The 16,672-nt window shown below is 38.5% G+C and overlaps 1 long non-coding RNA gene across 1 annotated transcript; it reads right to left on the bottom strand.

Moving 5' to 3' along the window:
• Window positions 1-2,721: 2,721 nt before the first annotated feature.
• On the bottom strand, window positions 2,722-11,491 carry LOC311432889. The gene is made up of 4 exons (XR_014690402.1): window positions 11,288-11,491; window positions 6,313-6,437; window positions 2,963-6,217; window positions 2,722-2,864 (listed from the first exon to the last, which is right to left on the bottom strand). It is a non-coding gene; the product is annotated as an uncharacterized lncRNA (long non-coding RNA).
• Between the last annotated feature and the right edge of the window lie 5,181 nt (window positions 11,492-16,672).

Here is a 16,672-nt window from a genome sequence, read left to right as displayed (position 1 = left end):
TCTTTTGCTCTTCACATTATTCTTAATACTTAAAATCAGGATTTGTAGGTGGATTTTTTTTTACCATGTTTAAAATGAGACTCCCTACATGCTGGCAGAGTAGAACATCCCATTATGGCCTTTACACCCATGACGGTAGCAAAGAATGCAGAGCAGTCCTATGGCCTGAAAGTTGATCGAAGTTCTGAAATGGATGAATGCTTCTTCCAAATACTTTCTTCGTTATGTTGCTGTGCAACCCACTTTCCAGCTGGAACTTGTCATAGCACCAAAAATATGTGACTGTGGACTCCAAATGTTGTCATTCTAGCTCTGCTGCTACTGAGATTGCAGAGGAGAGAGTACGCACAAATGGCTGAGCTCTGACACAAGCAAATGTGTCTGAAAAATTTCCCTTCTGCAGAATGAAAACATTGCTCTTTTGTGCAATCTTAATTAATCCTAAAGTAATTACAGTTCTCCAAGGCCAAGTTGGACATCAGTAAGGTCTTTTGCCTTCTTGGCCTAGCAGCCTTTTAAGGTGATTTCCAGTATTGATTTACATTGCATGTTCACTTTGGACAAAATTATAATGATTATTGTGAACTTAAAATGTAACCCATCTCTGAAAATATTTTGATGTAAATCCACTTTGAGTTACATTAAAGGAGTAACGCTTTTATAAAGCTAATTTTCCTGTGTAGTATCTCATATTATTTTTTTCTTATCTTTTCAGATATAACCTGTACTGTAAAAGGAAAAAAGTATTTATCTGTATCACTCACATGCACTCTGGCATATTGTAGTGCCCAAGAATCTCTCACAGAGAGACAAAAAGGAATTTAAACCTCTGGAAAACAAACAAACAAAACAAAGCAAAGCAAGCAAAACCAAAAAAACTGTTGTATTACTATGGAGTCTGATTCTTAACAGAAGCAAGAAAAGCTGGAGGTGAGACTTTGAATTATTTGAATTATTTTTTAACCCTAAGTATATTAAAAGAAATAGGGACAAATTTCAATTGTAATTTGGCACTAATTCTTTATTCTTTATGTCTTTATTCTTTGCATGCAGATTTTCCTTTATGATGGATGTGCTCTCAGTATTCACTTATGACTGAAGTTAACTAAATTGGAAGGTGATTTTTGTGTGTGCATTTTGTAGTCTTTCCATTACTTGACTGTTTCTTCTGTTGTCTAATTGACTTAATTTCATACAGTAGAGAAAAACATTTTAAAACAGTTGCATTTGAAGTTCTTTTGCACCTATAATCACAGTACCACACATGTGATGATTCAACAGTAGAGGATGGCACAGAAACATTTACAGTACTTTATCTTTAGAGATTTGAGATATACAGAGCCATATGTACTTTTTTGTTTGTTTGTTTTACTTTTTAAAAGAAAGTCTGCCTTTTTTTCTTACCATTTCCTAATAAAATCTACTGTAGACATACAGCTTCTCTGTATACTAGGATATGAGCCTGTTTAAAGACATTTACATACAGAAGCAATACATACCAGATAGTATGTGAGACAGACTTCAAATGAATCTTCACCTCATCAAGTACAGCATATGGCTGATTTACAGCACAAAACAGCAGATCCCATTTTGTGAAGTACAGCTTTCCAGAGTTTCCAACAACTCTGTCACTTACGTGCTTTTCCTTGATGACATGATGACATGGCCCATGAAAACAAACAAACAAACAAACAAAAAAACAGAAGGGGGGGGCGGGCTGAATTTAGTTTGAGAACAGTCTTCAGAAACTTAAAGGATGACACCATCTCTGCAGTAAATAGAAGTATGTATTTTATTTTCAGGAATTGAGGTAAGTTAGTCATTGGCACAATACTATGAACACCACCACCAAAGCTTTGAAAGGAAAGTCTGGGAGGCTCTGAGCTATTTGGGGACATGAGAACAGGTTAGGTACAGTTGTGGCAGGAATGGTTTGGGAACAGTTGGTTCAGCTGATGGGCAGAGGATTAGGCAGAATGGCTCTGTCTGTTCTATTTGTTTGTTCGTTTTCTTATTTGTCTTTCTCTATTTTCTAAGACTTTTCATGTTTTCATGAAATTATCAACAAGGTGAGAGATTGACAAGTATTTAGGTCTGCTTTCTCAAGGTTTTCTAGAAAAGAGAACTCTGGTTTTGTCTTCAAACTAAATACAAAGCCCACAGGGAGTTTAAATGTGAGATACACATTTCAAGATTGTTATTCAGATTTTCATTCATTTTAAAGAAATGGTGCAAGTGATTGAGAGAATATTTTTCTGAGGTATGCCTGATCATCTCCCACCCCAATAGTTTCCCTCAGAGCTTTGAAGATATGATGTGCAAGTGCAGAGCAAGGTTCCAGAAACTGCTGGCAACATGCTGTGGTGTATTTATTTCCTTTGCATGGGCTTATTACCAATTTTGCACATAACTTGTGACCTGCTGCTTCCCTCCATGGCAAGCAAACAAAGGGAATGTACGTCCTTAACAAGAAACAATCCATTTTGCAAATGGATTTCAGAACAACTTTTACAGGCAGCAGGATTCTAAGCATTAATGCAGTGAAGATGCCCAGGAAACATACCCTGCTACATACTTTTGGGTGTTAAGTACTTAAAAAAAGAGACATATTGGCTATCATTAGGCACAGGCCATAATGAGGTTGTTTCTGCCATTTGTTGCTAGACAGCACCCTAAAACTGTTCAGTGAGATTATCTGAATAACTGTCTTTAGAAAGCAGCTGTTGACCAGATGTTTTATAGTTCTTACAGCATACTTACAGGTAGTTATACTCCTTTTTTTTTTTTCCAGACACAGAAAGACAGAGTACAGATATGTTTGAAATCTGACAATCTTACTTCAAGTAGATTCACACAATTGCCTTCTATAAAAACAGAAGATTGAAAAATAAGGTCTACACAAAGTGATCACATTGAAAAGTAATTAGTGTGCTAATTACTTTTGAATATGTTATGAAGATACCTCTCAAGCCTCTCACTAGCCACTGTGAATATGGAACTGCTTAATCTATGATCACTTTTCTGTGATTCCAGAAATGTCTGCTTACAACACTAGGATTGATTCCTGTTATTCTGTAAGAAAAATAATAAAAGAGATAATAATAATCAAAAATCCACTAGAAAAATATTGAAGACATGTAAGTTATCCAAACATTGTTTTATGGGCTTGTTTTAACTAACGTAATGATTTAATTGTCAGAGCAGATAATGTGCCATGCAAAACTGAAATGGCTATAAGACCCTTATAAAGGGAATGGATTCAAAAAGGACATTTGGAAATTCTGTTTAACAAGGTTTAGTTATCAATTTTTATGTAACCCTGTCTGTTCCCTCATTATGTGGGTTGACAATTTATTTGGAAGAGCAAAGCTGCCTAGGACTTCCAGAATATAGGTGTAGATATTGAATTTTTGAAGCTATAAGTTTTTTTTGTGCAAAGACAATTTTGAAGAGACCCTCAGACAAGAAGGTTTGTAGGCCTGATGCTTTCAAATGGCAGAATAACTCAGATTGGGAGGGAATCTGGAGGAGATGGTCCAGCCTCATAATTAAGGAGGGCCAACATTAATCCTAGGTTTGGTTCCTTAGAGCCTCATCGAGTTGAGTTTTGAACATCTACAGGGGTAGAGATTTTATGGGCTCCCTGGGCAACATGATTAAGTGTGTGACCACTTTCATAATCATTTCCTTTCCTAATGTCTAATCAGAATTTCCCATGTTACAACATGTGCTTCTTGCCCACATCCTGTCAGTGTTCATTTCCAAGAAGAGCCTGGCTCCCTCTAGGCACCTGAAGAGAGCAATAAACCTCTGAGGAGCAATCTCTTCTTAAAGATAAATAAAAAAAGACACAGTTCTCTTGGGCTACTTTTGAAGCATTGCTCTGAGCATGGGACAACTTGTGTGAGCATTGAGATATTGGCAAAGAGCTATGGGCATTACAAGCATCCAGTTTAGAAATATGGAGTTGGTCAAGAACCCAGGGTACTACACAGCTAGCATTAGGAAAATATTGTTACCTCTTTATCCTTGCAAGCCTAGAAATGTGAAATTAAACTCTCAGATTGGGAAATTCCAGATTAAGGGACTATGAAAATAATTTTTAAAAAGCTATTTCCCAAGTATCCCCCTCTATTCAGCATGAAAAATAAATATCTAGAAGGGTAAAAATTTCACCAGGAAATCTTTTTGAAGGCTGACTGTGGTGTCCCATTGCAGCAGTTCCACCAGAGATGGTTCATTGTCCATGGGCTCCTCTTTGTCTTGGGGTCAATCCAATTCTATGGGCTCAACACCTTTGTGAGGAGGCTTACCTCCATTATCTTCTGGTGGGCCAGTCTCCAGCAGTTCTGGGTCACTAGTGGCTTGTCTTGTGAAAACAATTCTGTCCCACATGGTCCTTCTCCTGCTAAACCCTTCCACTAATTCCTTCTTCTCCTCTTGAGGTGCTCCTTTCGGTTTCTTGTTCAGAGAAGCATTATTTTGGGAAAAAGAAGATTCCTAAAAGCTAAAAGGGTTATTTCCCCCTACTACATGCCTATAGCTGACAGTCCTTGAACACGATAGCCAGATTGCATGCGTGTTCGGGTGTGTTAACTTTTCCAAGAGCTCTGGTAATCCCAGGCATTTGGTAAAAGAGGAAGTGCCATGTGGAAAGGTATTTGACAAACATATGATGAGCCCCTCATTTCCATCTTACCATGTGAATAAACTATAGCAATGCCCCTTTGTGTGCAGAAAGGCTTTAGAATAACATGGAAGCAAGTGAAGCATGGAAAGGCCTTAATTTGGCTCAACAGGGGGCCCTTCTACAAGAGTTAGAGAAAGGCACTCAGTATCAGGAACAAAGATGCACAGGCTTATGGTTTTCTTTGGGACAGCAGAACAACCTTTATCATAAATACAGGCATAATATAAAAATATAAGGAAGATGAATAGATGTATGGCCAGATTTGGTCACAGCAGAAATATGGAGGAAGCCTGGCAGCAAAAAAAAAACTATAATACTCATCCCACTGCAAAGATACTGCATCAGCAACAGGATGAGATGAAAACACATCTGTGTGGGTACATTTGTGTGTACACACATGTATTTATGCACCTGCTCTAAACAAAAGTCTGCTCTCTACTTGTCTACTTCATCTAGGCCTCCCTGATGAAGAAGAAATGTATCATATATAGACTAGGCACAGAAATTATATGCAAAAATACCATTATCACTGTTGTCATATTGCTCCCCCTGCAAAAACAAACAAACAAACAAACAAAGAACTATCAAATGTAAGGGGAAATCATGGAGCTGATTCATGCAGAGCCCAGCACAAGACAAGAGGCTCATGTCCACATTCACATTCACATCTTTGGCTCCATGCAAGTCCATTTTGCAAGCAGTCATGGAGTAAGGGCTTGCCCTTCTGCTGCTGAAGTTGTATTCCAGTCAAAAGCCCAACCTCAAAATAGCAACTAATTTTATGTATTGACTTTCTCATAAAGTGACAGGCAATAAGTAGGATCATCTGTGGATCTCTCTCAGCTATCTGTCTTCTTCAATGGTTGGCTCACATATACTTTCTTGCAGAGCTTCTGCCTGCAGTCAGTGTCAGTACATGAACATAAATGGATGTTTATCTGTGAACTACTAACACAAAAATCAGCTTGTATGTTTGTCACTGGTCCCTGCCATTCAAAGAATTAAAGTAACGTTAGACATTGGCACTGTGGACAATCTCAGTTGAAAGAGAAAGTCTAGTGTAGGCATTTCAGTTTCACCAACGTCAGACTACAGCAGAATACCTAAGAGGACATGTACCCGTGTACTTGCTGAGGAGACCTCACTGAGATCATCCATCTGTTCTTTGAGTAAATTGCAAGGCCATCTTTCAGAGCAGTTATACAAATATTGGAAAGCTAAATCGGCTTTTACCTTATTTTTCTACTGTTGCTGGTAAGAACAACAGAAATAGGATATTATAGTATACTTGTACATTTGGAAACGCATATATACACTCTGAATTTTAGCATTCTTTTCCTCAGTACTTTTACTTCTCTCAGTAAGAGTTTTAATAACAGCCTTAGAAAGACAAGATAGAGCTTGCTGAAGATTAACAATCAGCAGTCAGAGACTATCACAACACAACTGTAATTGAAAAGGATTCCTGAACAGCTCCCGCACACGTACTAGTCTCCAGAAGTCAGACACTTGAGGGTCTCTGTATTCCTGGCATAAAAATAAAAGACAGTGGACGGCTTGCACTTGTTCTCTGCTCTAAAAAGTATCAGATAGAACAATTTTTTTTTGAAGTCCCAGCTTACTTTCACAGTGGTTGCTGCTGCAGAAATGCCAGTGTTTTCTTCTCCAGCTGGGCTGAGGTGCAAACTGAATTCTTTCTGTCTCCCGTAATGGCTACTAATGGACTGGGTGCATTGCATTGCAGAAGCTGCAGATGTGAAAACCAGCATTAGTCTAGGACAGGTGCATGGTGTAGGTTATGTGTCAGTGATAAGTGATAAAAAGATAAAAAGATTAAATGATAAGTAAGGAATCTGACAGAGGAATTATCATATATACAGAGGAACAATTTAAAATATAACAACTTCAAAATATTTAATGGAAATTAGTTCTTTTTCATGTAGAGGTCAGTAGGAGTTTGGGGCAAGTACTTCCAGACTGCAAAGCCAAAAATGCATCCTACCAATAGAGCTTTTTCAAAACTCTTGTTATGCCACTAAATACTGATGCAAACATACACAATGGGCAGCCACCAGGCAACCTGGTAAGTTAATTTTGGGCTTAAGGTCCCTAATACTTGATAAATTTGAATTTACAAGTGGTGCGTGTGGACAATTTTAAATTTGTATAGTTGGGCAATCGTGAAGGTGACAAATTTCCTGGGAAAATCCTTCAGTGACAGGAGAGCAAGCGAATCGTGACTGATGTGGCCACAAATCACCACATGGGAGCCACATCACAGCTCTGCTGTTCCAGCAGCTCCTGCCAGCTGTTGGTGTACTACAGGTAGTAACCCCAGCAGCTTCATTGCAAACCAGGTTTTTCTAAAGGAAAGGATAGAAAAAGACCTTAAAACAAAGCATCTGCTCAGAGGGCACTGTAAGTTAGAGATCTGGAATAAGCTACCTTAGCTACGACAGAATAAAAGAAATCCAGCAAATTGCTTTAAACACAGCAAAAAGGGCATGTACATTTATATTTAGCATCATCCTAGTCCTTACTATGTTTATGTTTACATTAGCATCTGCTGTGATAGTCTTTTTCTATATATGGGGCCCCGTAGGCCTTGAGACCAGTCTGATTTCCCGCTCCAATAACTAGCTCCTCTCTGGAACGAGGGAGTCCTCTTGTTTTTGTCAGTTCTTGGGCTTTTGCCCTTCTAGACAAAACCAGTCCAATAGTCTCAGCAGGAAATCATGCCAGTACTCTGAGAGCCAGTTGGTCTTCTATTATCCTATTCCTGTGGAATGGCTTATCTTGAGTCATTGTTTCCTTGCAGCCTCTTTTTAGACTAAATCAATGCACTCATACAGTAACTGCCCTATAACAAAGTCAACAGTGTATTTATGCGTTATTATGGCCCACTATTATCCATCACAACAGTTAACAACTTTTCTGATTTCTGTCACTGTAGAGATGACAGAAGTTAATTTAATAGTTTTTGCCTTAGGCCCAAAACATCTTGGCTGAACTGGAAAAAAAAATCTTTTAGAAAAATACCCAAAGCTTAAACATTTTTTGGAAGATGTGATCAAATACTTCATAAAAACAACGTGTAATGAGACAAAGAAGTACAACCAGAAGATGAAAGACTGGGCAGCCTGTTTCTTCAAGAGATAGGAACGTGATACGTGAGACAATAAATACTATTAGAAAATAATTTCAACAACAAAGTAATAAAAAGGATCAGGAAGAATACCCTGGAGATCATCTTGACTGTATCTGGTTTCAACATCAATCCATGAGTGCACTGATCTTACTCGCTCCTGTCCTAAAGCTGCCCCCTTCAAATAATATCCAGCTCTGTGTAACCCAGTAACCCACCACACCCCCTCTCTGCCAATTAAATAGCTTGAAGTCATTTATTTAGTCTCTTAAATCTTCAAGATAAAAGGTCTCTTCTGCAACTACTCAAGGTTTTTAGATACAAAAGATCCAAGTTTTGTTCCATGTACTAGGCCTGGAGTATCCTTGGCCAAGGACACCCTCAGCATACAGTCAGGGTGATGGGAAGTGCTGAAAGAGACACGATGAGACTACTTATATGGACTCCATCCTTGATTCACATTTCTTATCTGGGGGCTTTCTCGCTCTGTAGAAAGCAAGCAGAACCTCGTCAGGACAGGAGGCAGCCACCACTGACCATGGCAATGGTGGGTCCCCAGCTGGGGCAGGATTTCCAGCCACCATTTCACATTTTCTGGACTTCTCAGGGCAGATTAAAATGTTTTCTTAAGGTTTCCTTAAGTAACTGGAAAAGGAGGATGTTGAAAGAATTTTCTAGATCACTAGGAAAAGGATTTACAGGAGAAAGAAGCTTTTTTAAACTAATGTAGCCTACCCCAAGCTGCTAAATCTGTATGCCATGGGAAGAAAAATTACAAAAGGCTTGCCTCTTCTCCTATAGATCATTTAAGAATAAAGGGATTGCTAATGGAATAAAAATACCAATCAGAAGTGTTACTGAAGAACTATGAATAGGTGATAAAAATAGAAACATTTTGTATTAAATGTGAGAATTTGGGAACAAAACTCTACTATTTGAATGAGGCAGGTATAGAGCTTAAACATGTCCAGAGAGCTTCAGCTCATCCAAAGTTTCCTAGGCATTAGAATCAGGATCTTGTTACAAATGAAAGTTTTTGTTGTTGTTGTTGTTGTTTTTTCTTCCTTCTCTCTCTCTTTTTTCATTTCTTTCTCCTTATTGGCATTCTAAAAATTATATTTTTGTAGTGGATTTCTGCATGGGCAAACCTCCTACTACAGCAGGCTATACCCAGGATGTGTCCAACAGGGTGCTCCCTCATTCAGGGCAGAGAAACAAAAGCTTTAGCTTGGTGATAAGCTCTGAAATGGCATTTTCAAGTGAAGTCAAAAGAGTCAAGTTTTCGTTGGCTCCATTAGCACTGTGTGGCTCTAATTGATACAGGGCTGGTAAACAGATATAGACACTTACTGCCATCACGTGAGATTTAAACTCTGCCTTCTGCTGTTAGCAATCGATAGCCATTAAAAATGATTCTGCAGTTCTGCAGGGTTACACTGGTACTCCATGCTTCTTTTAGGCTTTCAGTTTCTCTCTAATTTCCATCCTCCTCAAGTCAATAGAGACATAAAATGTATAAATCTAACTGGCAGGCTTGCAAACTGAGTGGACTGAAAAATAGGTATTTATAGTGTTTATGACAGACAATATGTATGTGGAGCCATATTCAGAAAATGTGTACTGTGATTACTGACATTTTTACAATTTTACATTTTGTCCAATAAATCTCCTAGTAGAAAAGTTCAGGGAATTTGTTTAAAAACCTTGCTATGTTCATTATTTACAGCCACGATTTTTTTATTTTTTTATTTTTTTTGGATGATCAGTATAACTGAATCCCTATTTGCCCCTATAACTCTCTAACACTTTCTAACTTTTGTTTCTAACTTCTGAACCTTTTAATGACAAATAAAAACAGTTAAATCACTGTGATCATAACCAGATTATATATGCAGGGAAAACAGCTCCATGTAATATTATTTTTGGTATTTAATCCTGAAAAATTTGAGAGAGAAAAAAACATGACAGAAAATTTAGAGAGAAAACAGTGAATGAAAACTTGGAGTTCTGCAAGAGCTGTTGATTAGATAATCAAGTTTCCTGATTTTCCATTGAGGAAAAAGTATAACTTTGGATACAAGACCATCATTTTTATTGGTAAAGTGAAACCTGTAAGGTGATACATGTCAAACAAAGAAAAACTAATGACAGAAACAGAAATTTTGACTTGCAGAGCTAAGAATGGTAAGAAGAAATTTGCATATACCAGACAGTAATCCTTGCAATAAGATGGCTCATTAGCAATGAGGCCGTTAGTGCAGGAATGGTGATGGAGAAAAGACAGAGGCATAGCATTGATGTTTCTTTTCTGGTTTTGGAAAGAAGCAGAATGAGACATTCATTTTATAAGAGAAAAATAAGCTGTTTACCACTCCACTATGCAGTATTCAATAAGACAGAAGCTATGAAAATAATCAGCAGGCCTGAATATCTTGTACACAAACGTCCTGAAAATCTTGATGGGGGATCCTTGGTCCAGGGAAACAAATTTTTGACTATACTTTGAATACTACTGGGATTGCAGAATGCAAACATTTTGCCAGTCATTGAGGCTGAGGGGGATAACCCAGTAGACTACAACAGGCTCCTGTTAATCCTCCCCCAGGTAAATGGAAAAGTTATCATGCTATTGCCCCAGATGGAGTTATTCAAGGACAGTGATATAATTAATGTGGTTTTGTTTTTGCTTTTCTCCTAGGAAATAAGTTCATTTAAACAAATTTCAAATCATTACTTTATAAGAAAACAAAATTGGATTTTTCAGGTAACTAAGCATACAATATACATTAGGCATTCTGGAAGGCATTTAACTCCTCAGAGCACATTTCATTTCAATTTAATACAAATGGATACTATAGACCATCAACAGATCACTTCAAAAACATTAAGAAGTTGTTTTTTGATATGCCATACTCCAGAGGACTAGGATATTGATACAACAACTGCCTTAATAGTGGCAAAGTGGACAAGGTACTCTTCTGCTACAATGATGGAGGCCCAATTTCCATTTTTTTTCATGCAAAACAAATCCTTTATCACGTTTCTGAACTCCTCAAGGCCCCACATGGTCTTGATGCCTGCTTAAAAAGGTGGGTTTATGCATACAGATTGTGTGCTAACACATCTTAGACACCGAATAGGTGCAATGAACAGTATTCATTTACACTAAGCAATGGTTACCTGTTATTTTCTGATCTATCAATTCCTGGGAAAGTTCAGGAACAACCAGGTAAGAGCAACTGATAATCTATATCTCTATTGCAAAAATAATAATAATAATAAAAAAAATCAGTTACAATAGCAACTGAAACACAAATCTTCCAGTCTTAAAGACTTTCTGTTCTTCTCACACTCCAAATCTGCCAGTTATGTCCTTCTCTCAGACACGCATTTTCTGCCTTCCTTAAGTTTTTGAGAACTACCAACATATAGTCACATCAAAATTTGGTTACCTGCTTGTTCCTGGCCAAAATATGATCTGCCACACACACACACAGGGGTAGTAGTACCTGCTGTCACCTGCCTCTCAGCTTCATAAAACCTTGACCCTACACTCTCTAGTTTGCCTCTAGTGGGTACTCTGCCAGGTGATGATGATTTAACCTCTCCTGTCACCTGTGTGTGGTATCACAGGAGGCTTCTGCTTTTCAGAGCCTCCTTGATCAGAAGTTAATCAAGCATGCAATATACTACAGTGTGAAATCACCCTTAATCTCTGTGAGAGTTTTCAAGACCTTCTTCTAGAGTTATTGGATTTTTTTTTCCAGATGTGCTATATGAAAATCTGTGCAAACAAGTATTAGTCATGGGCACATTGCATTGAGATGCAAATGGTATACCAGTAAGTGCTAAAATCCTTGTTTGCATGCACAATAAAATTGTGGCAGTTGCGACTAATCCAACTGACAGATCAGCAGTAAAGAGCCCATTATAATCCAAAAGACAGGCATTTTTAATTGCAGAAATATTTTGTAGCCTCATGCACAAACTTTAAAACTTTGGAGGTGACAGACAGAGAATGCTATCATCATAAGAAATAAAAGTCTCCAAAGTATCATGGTCTACTTCAACTCTAATTACCCTCTGGGCATAACTGTATTCATGAGGTTGATCATCGCCAGAAACTTCAGCCAAAAGTTCTTTCCAAAGTTGTGGATAATGTAATTTCTGCCAAGCATAAGTAAAGACTTTGAAAACATATGCCACAAGGCAATTATCCTGCAACCACTGTCCCCTCAGTTAAGAGACCTGAATTGGTTGGTTGCAACATCTGAAATGTTGACAGAGCTGCTCTTAAGGATTATGTATTTTTTAAGAACTCATTTGCTGTGATGTGTTACAAAGCCAAAACATCTCAGAAAAGGATCTTTAGTGGAAAATCCACTAGTAGGCTTTGATAACATAGAAATTTCTGACACTTCTGCACTCAGATTACATTCAGATTTTATAATGGGAGCAAGCAAAGGTTGCCTCTTTTCCTCACTGCTGTAGCAAAATGTTATTTTATACTGCAGTCATACTGAATGTAAGCATCCTTCAGTCTGATTCAATGCTGGGCTCTAGATGAGTAACGTAACAAGGACTAAATGTTATATAAGCAATTCTGTATCTAATGGTAGTACAGTCTACTCTGAAGTGCTCTTAATCTCTAATTACCCAAATTGCAAAGAGGTCTAATGTGATTCAAAGCAGAAGGAAGAAATTCTCTTTCTCCATCAGCTTGTGCTGTGAGGTCAAATTTCAATTCAAACCTGCAGCTCATAAAAGTTTAAGAAAATCTTATGATATTAGAACAAAGAAGTAGTAATTGAAACTCAAATTCTGTTTTCTGCTTACCTGCCAAGTCAACAGAGCTGAGTAGATATAATTGCCTACAAAATTTAATCCATCACCAATTCAAAAATTATACATCCATTTACATGGTCCAAAAACATTATGTCAGAGCAATCAGTTTTAAACCTCCTTTTTCTGAGAGAGTTCTTGAACTCTTATCATGAGTATGGGTATTAGTGGTAGTATCTCACACTCCTTTTGAAGTACTACCATTACCTATAATTTTCCATATTGTAGCAGTCTAAATGAAGAAATCACTTATGAAAGTATTTGGCTCCCTTGAATTTGCTGCTGGATTTCAAAAGCTGCAGTCTATAAAACACAGACTTCTTAATTTGACCTTTTTTTTTTTCTTCCAAGTTCAGTTTTTCTAGGTCTCAAATACATATCGGAAGATATGTCAATAAGCAAAATGCATATAATAAGTAATTATTTTAATAATAATAATAATAAACATGAGCATTTCACGTTCTGTTATGTCCTTACCTCAAGATTGTCTTGGCTTTCCAATCTGTTACCTCCACAGCTTGACAGAAAGTGAATTTTCTGTCCTATTAATACCTTTAAGGTATTAGACATGCCCCAGGGTCTCAATTAAGACAAGGAAAATAAAGAATGTCAAACTTTTTCTCCAGGACTTTTGCAAACAGTGCCGGTTTTAGTTTTCTCCTCAAAACAATCCAAATCAGTTCTAGTTACTTCAAATTCTGAAACTTGATTCCATAATCACCCACCCCACACAATTTTTTCTGCTCTTTAACATTCTGTGTTTTCTGATGACTTGCACATTCAAGTTCTCCCTTTTAAAGCACTTACTTTTGCCTGTGCCAGTAACCATAGAACATAGTCAGAAAATTTTCTGCATGAAATAGAAAAGAGTATCAGCTTATATGTCTTACTTGCTAACCAGCAGTAATTTCTGTATTAGATATTAAGTTGACATTAGAAAGTCACTATTTCAGTCCAATGGGCCTGTATGCGATTACTTATTTTTGGAGCCCAGGGATGCACAGTGGTATGTGGTAGGAAATTAGCATTGTCTCATCAGGACCATGTTCCGATGGACATGTGCTTACTCCTAGATTAGCACTCAGGCATTGGAGACCTCAAAAGAAAATGTATAGAACATGCTAAATGAACTCCTGGAACCTATTGCCAAAAAATTAATGGAAACATAGGACAAACAATAACTAGAACCTCCATCATGATGAAAGAGTTTGGTTTTATTCATTTCAGTTAAGCAAACCTCTACCTACTGGGAGTTAGAAAGTCCTCTCCAGGACACTTGTTTTTTTCTTTGGACTTTGCAAGAAATATACCCCAGAACTCCAAAAAGATGGCAGTGTTGTCAGGAACAATAGGAGGAGCCAGGAGTTGGACTTGATGATCCTTATGGGTCCCTTCCAACTTGGGATATTCTATGGTTCTATGATCTGTACAACTCTTTTAAACTTTCTTGTAAATTGGGATCCTTATATTCAGAAAACACACACATTTTTTGCATTGCAGTAAGCCAGTTTTCACTCCAAAATTACACCCTTTTCACTGCCAAGGAGAAAGTTAAGCTGTTAACAGCCTGACTGTGGAGACCACAGAGCTATTTCACCCTCTATCTTCCTATTTTCTCTTCTCAGTTTCGTCAGTTGGGGATGGATGGCATTCAACTCAGCCTGTATCTGGTGACCCAGTTTATTAAGAAAGAATAACTTCATCAGTGTGGACAAGGAGAGACTGAAAAAGGAGGAGAAAATTCCAAGTTTAACCAAATGTGATATCTGTGAGATACCTGACTACCAGGAAAGTGACCAACATTACATCTTGTCAAGACCCTACCACCAATACCACCCACTAAACCATTTCCCTAAGCACCACGTCCAACCTTTCCTTGAACACTCCCAGGGATGGTGACTCCACCACCTCCCTGGGCAACCCATTCCAATGCCTGACTGCTCTTTCTGAGAAAAAATGTCTCCTCATTTCCAACCTCAACCTCCCCTGGTGCAACTGGAGGCCATTCCCTCTAGTCCTATCACTAGTTATCTGCAAGAAGAGGCCAACCCCCAGCTCCCCACACCTTCCTTTCAGGCAGTTGTAGAGAACAATAAGGTCTCCCTTGAGCCTCTTCTCCAGACCAAGCAGCCCCAGCTCCCTCAGCCGCTCCTCACAGGACTTGTGCTCCAGGCCCTTCACCAGCTTCGTAGCCCTTCTCTGGACACGCTCCAGGGCCTCGATGTCCTTCTTGTAGTGAGGGGCCTGAAGCTGAACACAGTGCTTGAGGTGTGGCCTCACCAGAGCTGAGTACAGGGGGACGATCACCTTCCTGGGTCTGCTGGCCACACTGTTCCTGATACAAGCCAGGATGCCATTGGCCTTTTTGGACACTTGGGCATGCTGCCAGCTCATGTTCAGGCAAGTGTTGACCAACATCCCCAGATGCACTCTACGTCAGTGGCAAGGATTTGCAAAATTCTCCCAGCTGATAACTGAAATACTTCTTACCAAGGTTTTGTACAACATAAAGCTCAATATAGACATCTCTACAAAATTCAAAGACATGAGAAGACTCTCTGTACTTTCACTGGGGTAGGCAGGATTAAAAAAAATATTTAGCATCTCATCTGCAGCCTCCCAGCCTGTTTTGGTCTTTGCCCTCATCAACACTGGTAGTACTGTACCCATTTTTTTTAACAAGGGTATGAAGTGTTACCTGAAGGAACCTCAGGACACCCCTAATGCTACTTTATGTGATGAACAAGGAAAAGCAAGCCTTTACCAAGGAGAACTGCCACAACCAGCCATTTCTGTTTCCACCACTGCTTTAACAATTGATGTTATGAATGCCAGAAATCTGATGGTCCTCCCCCCAACCAGAGGATGAGGAATCCAGACTCCTTCAGCTCAAGACAGAGGTGTAACACCAGCCGAACCACAGCTTAGCTGGTGCACCTCAGCAGGGACTTTACACAGCCTAACAAGAGGTGATTCCCCCGCTGCCACACACTGCTGCGATTTGTGATCGTCTGAAGGCAGCAAGGCCCAGAAGAGCCATTGGAATAAGTCCTTTCTGTGAGCCTTGCCTTGGGACTTCGTGAGCTTACGATGCCTCAACACAGTAAGCTGTGTTTGTAGAAGTGGGCTCTAAGTGTAAGAAGCAGGTAACTTAAACAGTTTAACTTTCTTCTCAAGACCCATATGCTGGTGTTTTTCTTCTTCTGTCTCATCATGGGTTGCAGAGCTCAAACTCTGAAAGATAAAAAGAGCAGTAAGTATTGTTATTAGGACACTACTATCTCCTTTACCAATAAATAACTTGCACAAGTTAAACCACTCGTGTAACCATCTCATTGCCTTTCTGCCCTGCAAAAATATGCTTAGAAGGCAAAATAATAGCGGATTACAAAATCCATTTGCCTATTCAAAAATCCACTTGTGAAATGCCATAAGCACAAATATACACACAGACGCACTCCCCACAAACTATTTATATAATGTTGCTGAGAGGCATTTTAAAATACAAATATTTATCTTTTACATATTTTAACATAAATCCCGCCATCAGATTATCTAATATCAAGTGATCACAACTTCATGAATGCCCTCATTACCTTTAGAAAGATTTATAACATATTATTGATTAATAAGCAATTAGGATTTTCCTTCTGTATGCCAACCAATCCATTCCCACCACAGGAAAACAAACAAACAAACAAACAAACCCTGCACATGGTGTAACTTAATGTTGCACGGCAGATGTAGGTTTAGACAAGGAATTAGTACATAAAGCAAAATTGCACTGCAGGATACTTCTTGTACCAGTAGTTCTTAAGACTGGCCATTTACTAGTTTCTAGTAAACTATCTATCACTTACCACTGTTTGTCTTTGAAGATGTGGCACATTATTTTGTTCAAGTGTTAGAGTTTCTACTAAAATGTTATTTTTCCATGAGGAAATTTAACACTCGTCAAAAACCAAAGATGGCAATTGTCTGCTTCAGGTTGTTTT

The sequence above is a fragment of the Aythya ferina genome, assembly GCF_964211825.1.
Source record: "Aythya ferina genome assembly, chromosome: 2".
Taxonomy (NCBI): domain Eukaryota; kingdom Metazoa; phylum Chordata; class Aves; order Anseriformes; family Anatidae; genus Aythya; species Aythya ferina.
Note: the sequence above shows the minus strand (reverse complement) of the source record. Positions and strands in the feature narration are given on the sequence as shown.